Source organism: Sabethes cyaneus, chromosome 3 (genome assembly GCF_943734655.1).
Source record: "Sabethes cyaneus chromosome 3, idSabCyanKW18_F2, whole genome shotgun sequence".
Lineage (NCBI taxonomy): Eukaryota > Metazoa > Arthropoda > Insecta > Diptera > Culicidae > Sabethes > Sabethes cyaneus.
Genome location: NC_071355.1, coordinates 54,569,572 through 54,581,410, shown reverse-complemented (window position 1 = coordinate 54,581,410; position 11,839 = coordinate 54,569,572).

Genomic DNA, 11,839 nt, shown 5'->3' with positions numbered 1-11,839 from the left:
CGGTGCCCAATTAGCTTCGGGGTACGATGCTGACCTAACAAGCCAGCCGTTGTATGTTGCAATATGCGGCACTATTTTTAGTGACCTCAAACAACTCGGCATAAAAATACTATTTTTGTATTACTGCAAAATTTGTACTGAATTTGTATACTATACCGTAAAAAATTGATCGAGATGTGATCTGTTGAAAACCGCAAAAAACGGAAGAAAGCGAAGCGTTAGAGCTGCAGGGGTCAAAAAGGTTGTTCGAGGGCAAATTTGTCGTAGTCGCACGGGAAATGGCAGTTGAGCAGAATATCAACAGGGAATTTCTTCGTCGAGTTTTGAAAATGGATCTGGATATGAAAGCATACGTAAAACGTAAAATCTTTGGATTAACGGAAGCAACGAAATAAAAACGGCAGGAAAGATGCAAACGGCTGCTCCGTCAGCACGGTGATTCCGAAGTGATCTTTTCTGATGAGAAGTTGTTTGTTCTGATAGCTGTTCGACGTGGATTGAAAGCAAGAGCAATTGAGAAGGACTCATGGAACTGCGTAGAACAGGTTTGAATGGCCATCAAGCTGAGTGATCGCTTCTTTTTTTGTGTGTGCCTTATTCATCCCACCTGATCGTGTCCGGGACAACGATCTAATTGACGCTCATTGCCAGTCAGTTTATTCAGTTTACCTCAGTATGAGGGACGCTACGCCGCTCGATGAGATAGTTATTTTGGGCGACTTCAATTTGCCAGATATCTCGTGGAAACCTGCCCATAGCGCTTGCCTCTACCCTGATTCTGAAAACTCTACGATCCATGCCGGTGCAATTAATCTTCTTGACAACTATAGTACTGCAATGCTTCATCAAGTTAATCATGTCGTCAACGAGAACAACCGTTCGTTAGACCTCTGTTTCGTGAGCTCACAGGACAAGGTCCCATTCGTCTCAGCGGCTCCATGTCTGTTAATCAAGAGAGTTCCACACCATCCTCCTCTGATCGTCTGTATAGAAGATAAACTCCTTCAGGACTTCGATGAATGTCCAGCTGCTATCTCATATAATTTCCGTAAAGCTGATCAACAAGATGATGAGATGATTTCGAAGGCTGCGAACATGCTCAAGTTGTCCTTCAACCCTGGACCCGATGGTGTACCTTCCGTATTCCCGAAGACACACATAGACTGCTTGCTGACACCGTTGCTTCGTTTGTTTCAAATGTCCATTTCCAGTGGGATTTTCCCGTCGTGTTGGAAATTTGCACATATGTTCCCTGTACACAAAAAAGGAAGTAAACGAGATGTAGACAACTATCGAGGCATCACATCGTTGAGCGCAGTCTCGAAACTATTCGAGCTGGTGGTCATGGAACCTCTGCTTTCCCACTGTAAACAATATCTAAGTGCTGATCAACATGGCTTCACCACAGACTAACAGACGTAACACTGAAGCCTCATTTCATCGTCAATAAAAACGATCATTTCAAATTTTCGCTTATGCCAAGATTCAAACAACAGTCGCTGCGCGAGAACGCCGTTCGCCTGCGCTGGCGCTGTTGTCAAATAATATACAAGTAAATTTATAGCAACCTAGTCTGGCGTAGTGCGAAGACAGTACCAGATGATGCTAGTGCTTTTTCCAGGTTTTAGGGGAGTCATTGAAACGATGTTTTGTTAGAAAATTTGTTCGAAGTGTTACGTCTGTTAGTCTGTGGCTTCACGTTCCAGCATTCTACCACTACTAATCTGCTGTGTCTTACATCATACATAACAGAGGGTATGGCACAACGAGCTCAAACAGAATACACCGACCTGTCGGCAGCCTTTGACAAGGTAAATCACGCCATTACAATTGCAAAACTACATAGACTGGGTGTTAGCAATGGTTTCGCTTGTATCTCACTGATCGACAGCTGGTGGTTGCCGTTGGAAATTGTCGATCCGATAGCTATCCAGCCTCGTCAGGTATACCTCAAGGAAGCCATCTAGGTCCTCTGATTTTTCTGCTTTATTTCAACGACGTTAATTTGGTCATTAAGGGCCCACGACTGTCACTTTCTTCAAAATCAACTCGAGGCCTTTGCCACTTGGTGCGACGTGAACTGTATGATAGGGAACCCGGAGAAGTGCTCAGCAATCACATTTTCCAGTAAGAAAGATCCGATCCTGTTTCGTTATACGCTCGAGGGCACAGTCATTGAACGTGTTTCGCATATTAAAGACTTGGGCGTTATCTTAGATTCGCAGTTAACGTACAAGCATCATATCTCGTATGTTGTCGCTAAAGCCTCATGGTCCTTAGGTTTTATCTTTAGGATCGCGAAAAATGTACTACGATATCAAAATTCATCAGCGGTCATGGTGTGGGGAGGCATTTAAAAGAAAGGGTAATTTCCTTGTATTTATTGACAAGGGTGTGGATGTTAAGGACTTATATACAGTAAAATTTTTCGAAAAATCGCTTTTATTTTAAATTCATGATCGTAGTGTACAAGAAAATTTCATGCACACAGCACACAGAAAATTTCTTGCCAATCCGCCAAATATTAACTAAGTTAAAGAAGGACCGCAAAACTTTGAACACGGGTTTCTCAAAGCCGCAAATCTCGGTGAGCGAGATTTCTCGAAAACGGCTGAACCGATTCACTTAAAATTTTGACACAAGTGTTCTATGGATATAATTTAGACATTAACCGAAGGTTTTCCCTCGCCGATTAATATTTCTTATTTTATGGACAATTTAAGAGCAAAGTTTATGCCAAAAATCGTTTTTTTTTTGTTTAAGAAGTCGCCATTTCGTCAAAAATGATTATTTTGCTAATTTCTTTCGATTAATCTATAGATAATATATTTTACCACTGATTTCTTTTTGGTTTCTGGACTTCCGACGATTCGGTCCATAGATATCATGCTCACCGCAAGACCTCTTATTTTAGAAGAGCTCCAGGAGATTGACTATAGCAGCTATTTCAATAACTTTTTTAAAAACAAAATATGTTAAAATACAACCAAAAGCTACCGTAAGATGTATACAAATTTTCACTGAAATAAGGGGTTTTTATAGTAAAATTCTAGAAATATCGACTTTTTAAGCCTCCTAACTGTATATAACCCTTTAATGCAAAATACTATCTAGAAATGGTCTTAGTACAAAATTTGATGCCTTACGTTCGGGGAATGAATGGTGAAGAATATTATTGTTTTCAACAGGATGGAGCTCCAGCCCACAGCAAAGCTTGTGCAGACGTAGTGCAAAGCCAAACTCATGGATTTCATATCGAAAAAGGAATTGCCTCCAAGTTCTCCTGATTTGACCCCAATGGAATTTTGTATAGGGGGGTACATGCGGCAGAAGCTCAAGGATTATAAATATCATAATTTGGATGAATTTAAGTTAGTTATCATCAAGATATGGGATGATATTCCGATGGAAGTACGACTTCAAAAAGCGTTTAAAGCGTGTTATCCACGCAAAAGGCGATTCTATAAAATAATGATTAAATAAAAAGAAAACTTATCCAATTTAATTCTACTATGTATATTTATTCTTGACAGATACGTATTTCGCCTACGACTTGCAGGCTTCCTCAGTATTTGTTTTCGAACTGAGTTCGTCTGAGTTCAAAAACAGACACTGACTGCAAGTCGTAGGCGAAATACGTATCTGTCAAGAATAAATATACATAGTAGAATTAAATTGGACAAGTTTTCTTTTTATTTAATTTCCAGGGTTCGTATTCTACTAAGACGCTCCAAAAACTTCAGAGTAATGATTGTCTGTTGCTTTCTGTATCTAACCGGTGGCAACTAAAATTTTGGAATTTATTTCTTAAGCTGTCAAAAAAACAGAACTTTGCGAATGCATCTCTCGATTCTACCAATCAACTGTTAGCAATTCGTAGCTCTCAAGTTATTTTTGTACATCAAGGAGCTTAAAATCCTGAAGCAATCTTCGTATGGACTACAAGGAGGCAGATTTGTTTGGCTGTGGTTTTTGGGTACAAATGGGAACGAATGTGTATTCGTATGTGTACGATTGTGTTTGTGGCGTAATGCGATGAAGCTTCATCCAGCCAAAACACCTATTGTCCATCTACATGATGTTTTAGTAGAAACGGAATCAAAATTTACCACAAAAATTGGTTCTGGTACATATCTTGAGTGGTAGTCAAACCAAAGAGCTTGAACCATGATTTAGAAATACCTCTCTCGGAAATTGCAATGTACAGCATCACTTTTTGCTCAAACTTGTATTTAATGTTTGGAGATGCAGTGGAACTATCCATGGAATAGTTATTATCGATCATTTCCGGAAATGTGTGTCTTCGAAAGAGGGAAGTAACTTTCGTCGTCCAAAGCAAAGCATTTTCCGGAATATATTTTTATCAACAACGGCATTGGGATTTCAGCGTCGAAATCTGTCCCTCAGTGTATACCGGGGCTCTTATCTTCTTTCGACGTTTTATTCCGACTCATTTCAATGTTTTGCAGATGTACTGGTGGGAACTGGGAACAGTTGAACATTTTTGAGACATCCTGCTCACTCGCGGAATCCTTATTGTTGAAGCCACGAGAAAGAGAACGAAGTCCTTCTGCGTCCACAATTTTGGTTGGTCTTCCACTACCTTGCTTGAAAATAGTTTTTGGGTATCTTAAGATATGGTAAATAGTCGAAGCTGCAACATTTTCGCTTTTAAAATACTGTACCGTATACTTTTTGCCGATATTTTTGTGCAATTCGTAGAAGTGTACAACGCGCTCGCGAAATGCTTCTTGTTGTAACGTAATTTTGAGCTAAATCTGGCAAGTATAAACAAAACAAAAAATAATTGCAGAACAAAACAACAAAACAGAAAATACTTGAGAACTAACACATACAAACTCTCATTTCTCTCTCTGAGGGGCCTCGAAAAAATTCTAAAATTTTAGTTGCCACCCGTTATGGGTAAACACCTTCTAAAACTAAAATGCGAAATATAACCTTTATTTACAAAAATATACCGTTCTGATTCCAACTTAAAACAGTTTCAAACTTCGAACACTTAGAATAAAATGCTCGCTAATATCGCTAGTATTATGCTTATTTTATACCACCGTGCTCGTTAGAATGTCCTTTATCCGGTGGTATACAATAAGCATAATATTTTATCATATTAGCGATACTAGCGAGTATTTTATTCTAACTGTTCGAAGTTTGAAACTGTTTTTGGTGTGAATCAGAACGGTATGACTTTGTTTTTGTTCGAATACATATGAGTCACATCATAATTCTACTTTTTCACAAAATGTTCACTTGACGAATGATTCGTACATAAAATATATACTTTAAAAGAGTTCTTTTTACCAACTTACTTTTAAAAGTATAGATAGAATCAACCGAATTGATCATTACATATGTTCAATACCACGTTCTACCCATCTCGATCAATGCAGACAAGGAGGTTTTCCTTGAAGAGTGTGATGTTTGTGAACCATCACTCAAATATAACATTTTCAAACAAACTGTACACTCAAAAAATTCCATTTGACGAAAAAAAAATCGCCTCACTGCATCAGTGACGGATAGATTTGTTTTTAATGTTGGCTCATTGTTTAAATCCTTCCAAAGTTACTCGAGTAAGACGCATGGGAATTCGATCTGAACGCTCTAGGATCAAATCGATTGGCTTTGTTGGTTTGCTTAGATATTTAGCACTTGTGTGCGCATTGTCCGTCCGGTCGGGTAAGGCTGTGGCCGCGTGTTTGCACAGATACCATCCGAAAGATAGCGGTGCGTCTCGAGCCGATACCAACGGAACGCGTGAATCACGTAGTGCAAGCAAAAGGTTACTTACTGCGGCGATGCTTTGTTGCATCGCTGCAATTCCGATCTGCGCTACGTGAGCTGATTGCTTCCAGCTATGCAGCAACGCAAATGTCAATTCGGAAGAGAACATCCTGCATCAATCGTTTGTCTAACTGGTGCGTATTATTTTTTTTTCTGGCGTTAATTAGAGGTTTAGCTGTCAAGTTATTTTGTTGGGTAGGCTTCGCACCGACCAGTTTTTGTCGATGTTTGCTTACCTTCGAATAAGACGGTGCATAATTAAGAGAGAAAAAAGATGCTTTTGTGGTAAGAGTTCTTGTACTATGAATCCACCATCCATGGTGTTGCCTTGTGGGTCACTTGAGCGGCCGTAGCCGGCCGTTGGGTTCTAGCAGCTAAGGTCAAAAGAAGCTAAGTTTATTTGTGCCGAAAAAGTTTACTGGATTTCACCGGATTTGATACGTTGAGATACTTGCTATTGCTGATTTGGACTGGATTTAAAAAAAAGTAGTAGTAACGAGAGAAAAAAAATCAACCGAGCTTATTGTAAAACACTTTATGCCTGAACACGATTGTTTTGTTTTAATGATGGTGCGCACTCATAGAGCAGCCCAAAATTAAACCATTTATGCGGATTGCTACCACTTTGTATTGAATACACTAAGGCGAAAATAGTTCTATTTTTGGGCGGTCACTTTTTTGTTTCCTGAGTATGGACAAGGTTTATCGGCTGGCGATCTTTTCAACTGATTGTTGAACAAAAGCAATTTTGAACTCTCTTGGTCTATTTCATCAGTTAATACTTCCGGTTGTGTTTATGATCTTACATCAAATTTATGTAGAGTTCGGAAAAATACATGATTTTGCATTTTCAAACAATTTGTTTGCCCTTAAAATGTTGTTGATGGTAGCCGAAGGTAATGGTTGCTAACATTTCCTTTTATATTTACGTACAGGACTCTTACGCCCAAACAGTAACTGCCTATCAATAATGGCCTACAAAAAATTGCTACAAATAATGTTAGATTCAGTATAAGATTGGTTGAGTGACTTCAAAAGATTTTGAACAATCCTTTCTTTCATTTTGATGTAAATAGAAATAAGCACTAATAAACAATAGCACTCACTACAATGAGAATAGTGACAGAAACCTTTCTACTTATGGTTAAGTTATACTTTAACCTATTCTTAGTTTTAGTTTCTAAAAGTGTTTGCTTCTCGTTTGAATTGCAATCTTACATCTATAAAGCAATGCACTAGTAATCAAGTGAAAAAATAGCATTCGAGCTAGACCACTGCTATCTGCATATCAGGGCCCTATTTTGTGCTTCAGTGAAAACGAATAAATTTCTTAGTGTAGGCAGTGAAGCACAACTAAGGTAGAAAACCAATATTTGTCTCGATTAATTCTATTGCTAGAAACATAATAGTGCAAAGTAGCTTGGAACTGAGCGGATGGAATGGTAACCAACTTATATACTGAAAATAGGACCGTTCATTTAGCTTTTGAAGTTAGCTTATTGCGTAAAATTTTCACCGGCAATTCTTGCTGTAGCGGTGCGGTACACAAACTCCACGCAGTATAGCAAAATTATGCATTGGTTTCGTCCATGGCATTGATACATAGCTCTAGCAAATGTAGAAAATAAAAAAATTAACGCTAAACCGGCGCGGCGTGGTTTGACGGAGTTCAATGGCGGTTGCTTACGGTACTAAGTATAGTTTTCCTAGGAAAAGTCAAAGTGATACCGAAGGGCTAGGTATATTGCGAAAAATATGTTTGTTTGAAACGTAGCAAATTAGAAAAACCTTGAACTTTTATTCATGGAGGTTTTTCTAAGCACCATTTTATGCAATATAAGCTACTTTAGTTTAGTACCTTTGGCGATTAAGTAAAATATCAACAGTTCAAAACCTAAAACCATAACCATAAAAGTAATTGGTACTATATATGTATTTATTAATATTCATCTATTAAATTTACATTGAACTATAGAGACGAAGAACAAAAACGGGTCATTCCCGATGTAGTGCCCGAGGACTCGGGTTTAAATCCCAACCCCGTAGAAGTTACGAATGACCTAAGCAGTTAGTGTTAGAGTGACTATAACAAAAATGAGAAAAGAAGATAATATCTTTCCTTAACAATACTCTACTTATAATATCGCTACTTCTAGGTAACAATAAGGTTCAAACAGAATATGGGAAAAAGGAATTTTTGAAGCACAAAATTGATGCTCTAGTCTAAGCGAACATTTGCTTCACGCAGATTGTGACGATGTGTTCGAAAGGAGCACTGTAAATAGAATGGCAGCATAGTTTCACAGTTATCGCTTTACAGTTTATTAGTAGCTCAAATTTATCATTTTTAAGGCCACTAAACCACCATTGCATGTTCGTCTTTGACTGTTGAAGCGGAAACGTAGCAGTGCTCAGCGTGAGCTTCATCGACTGACTGAAAGGAATTTTAGGCGGTGGCTAAATGCGAAATTCTACAAGTTTTATATGTAGCGTGTGCCAACCGACCTTCAAAGCCAGTCGAAGAAAATTTCTGGAACTTCCATTAATTGAAAGAGAAAAAGTTCTTCTAACTAACCAACTAACCAACCACGCTAAGTCGACGTAAAGTAGAAAATTAATTTCCGCTAGTTGTTTATTTGTTCAATTCCGGCGGATTTGAATTTGTTTCCTGGCGTTAGCTGCCTAGGAAAGCCTTACGAAAGCGTCTTAGATAGTTGCGAGTAATATTATATTATCCTTTAGGAATAATTATGTTTATTTTTATGGCGATGCATGCTTCCTTACTTGATTGTTTGATCTGTACAAAGCTTATCAATTTTGTCGTGTAATTCGCACATGGAAGATAAGCAATAATTTTCTTCTGGTAGAATTGATAGTGTGAAAATTCAATCGGCTTGTTGCATCTTTCTAGTAAATAAAATAAATGAGCTCATACCAAAGTGGTACGATTTTCCGTATGAGACATTTTGCTTGTGTTTCTTCGCATTTTACCAGCCATTTAGGAGCCCCGGAAAGAAGTAGGATACGGGAGTGTATTTCCAGCCTTTCGAGCGATTACTTTTATTTTTTCAGCATTAACCTAGTTCTAGTGGAAGAACAGGTCGTTTTCATGTTGTTTTATTGTATACTAGCTGACCCGACAAACTTCGTATTGCCACAAATTAACCTGTGTTGTACATAAATCATGAATCTCGGATGATCTTTGTCACTATCTCGAGTTTTGCAAGCCCCCCAGTGGGCGGCGCTTCCGACGGCGGGTCACCGGCAACACTCGCGACCGGCTCGTCCTGAATGATCTAATGTTACTATAGATAGTTTTTGTGGTCTTGTTATTGATTAATGTTTTATGGAAGAGTCTCGAATTTCTCGAGTTGGATTAGTTTTTGAGTTTCGCAAAAATTTCTGTTTTATTTGTATGAGAGTCCATATCCCCCTACCACAGGGGTGAGAGGTCTCTAACTATCATAAAATAAATTCAAGACTCAAAAATCTCCTACATGCTAAATTTGGTTCCATTTGCTTGATTAGTACTCAAATTATAAGGAAATTTGTATTTCATTTGTATGGGAGCCCACCCTCTTAAAAGGGAAAGGGGTCGTAATCAGGGATGCCAGGTGATTTTTTGAAAAGTCTTCTTAAATCAAGGAAAAATGTCTTCATTTGTCTTCTTTCGGCTTTCCGCTCATTTAAATTGCATGGTGAAGACATGTCTTCACATGTCTTCAAGCGAAGACAGTTCACTTTTTTGTAACTAAAATGTCTTCAAAATGAAGACATGTCTTCACTTCTGGCATCTCTGGTCATAATACACCACAGAAAAACAATTCTGCCATCTAAAACTCTCACATGCCAAATTTGGTTCCATTTGCTTGATTAGTTCTAAAGTTATGAGCAAATTTGTATTTCGTTTGAATGGGAGCCCCCCCCTCCTAAAAAGGTAAGAAGTCCTAATTCATAATGGGAAAAATGGTTGCCTCCAAAAACACCCACATGCCAAATATGGTTCCATTTGCTTGATTAGTTCTCGAATTATGAGGAAATTTGTATTTCATTTGTGTAGAAGCCCCCCCTCTTGAAGTGTGGAAGGATCCTAATTCACCGTAGAAAATATTTTTGCCTCCAAAAACCTCCACATGCCGAATTTGGTTCTATTTGCTTGATTAGTTCTCGAGTTATGGGGAAATTTGTATTTCATTTGTATTGGAGCCCCCCCTCCTAATGTGGGAAGAGGTCCTAATTCATCACAGAAAAAAATCTTGCCTCCAAAAACACCTACACGCCAAATTTGGTTCCATTTGCTTGATTAGTTCTCGAGTTATGAGGAAATTTGTATTTCGTTTGTATAGGACCCTCCCTCCTAAAGTGGGGAGGGGTCCCAATTCATCATTGAAAAAAAATGGTCTCCAAAAACACACACATGCCAAATTTGGTTCAATTCGCTTGATTAGTTCTCGAGTTATGAGGAAATTTGTATTTCATTTGTACAGGAGCCCCTCCTCTTAAAGTGGGGAGGGGTCCTAATTCACCATAGAAAATTTTCTTGCTCTCGAAAACCTTCACATGCCAAATTTGGTTGCATTTGCTTGATTAGTTCTCGAGTTATGAGGAAATTTGTATGGAAGCCCCCCCTCTTAAAGGGGAGAGGAGTTACAATTCCCCTTATAAAGAGGGAGGGGTCTCAATTTACCATAGAATAAATTCTTGTCACCGAAAACACCCACATGCCAAATTTGGTTCTATTTGCTTGATTAGTTCTCGAGTTATGAGGAAATTTGTATTTCATTTGTATAGGAGCCCCCCCTCCTAAAGTGGGGAGAGGTTCTTATTCATCATAGAAAAAATTCTTGCCTCCAAAAACACCTACATGCCAAATTTGGTTCCATTTGCTGGATTAGCTCTCGAGTTATGAGGAAATTTGTATTTCGTTTGTATAGGAGCCCCCCCCCCCACTTAAAGTGGGGAGGGGTCCCAATTCATCATAGAAAAAAATTATGTCTCCAAAAACACACACATGCCAAATTTGGTTCCATTTGCTTGATTAGTTCTCGAGTTATGAGGAAATTGGTATTTCATTTGTACAGGAGCCCCCCCTCTTAAAGTGAGGAGGGGTCTTAATTCAACATAGAAAATTTTCTTGCCCTCGAAAACTTTCACATGCCAAATTTGGTTCCATTTGCTTGATTAGTTCTCGAGTTATGAGGAAATTTGTATGGAAACCCCCCCTCTTAAAGTGGAGAGGAGTTATAATTCCCCTTATAAAGAGGGGAGGGGTCTCAAATTACCCTAGAATAAATTCTTGTCACCGAAAACACCCACATGCCAAATTTGGTTCTATTTGCTTGATTAGTTCTCGAGTTATGCAGAAATTTGTATTTCATTTGTATGGGAGCCCCCCCTCTTAGTGGGGGGAGGGGTCTCTAACCATCACTAAAATCTTTCCTGGCCCCAAAAACCTCTACATGCAAATTTTCACGCCGATTGGTTCCGATTGGGAGTTCCGCGTAGTAGTATTGCAGGCACTTCTATCAAGTGCCACATCTACTACAGTGACGGCAGAAAGGCAGAAGATGGAGTCGCTTTGGTAGTTTTGGGAAAGCAAAAGCAACGAGTTATCCGATGGAGGCCCGTAGATGACCGTATATGTGTTTTGAGAATTAGGGGAAAATTCTTCAACTACTGCCTAATCAACGTATACACACCGACAAATGATAAATCCGATGATGCTAAGCTAAGGGCGAGTTCTACTATAGACACGAGAGGACCTATGGAGAGTGCACAAAACATGACATGAAATTCATCATCGGATGGATATTCAAAAACACACCTGGAGGCATCCAAATGGGGACTCTAGCTTTCAGATCGATGTCAGTCGATTAACATACGACACTTTTCGGATGTCATCGATGAACGGTCCTTTCGGGGGCTAAATATCGACTCGATCACTATTTCGTCGTGTGTAAGTTTCGTACAAGGTTGTCAAACGTGGCGAATGTTTGCACTGGGACTTCCCGAGCAGAAGCGAAGAGCAAAATGA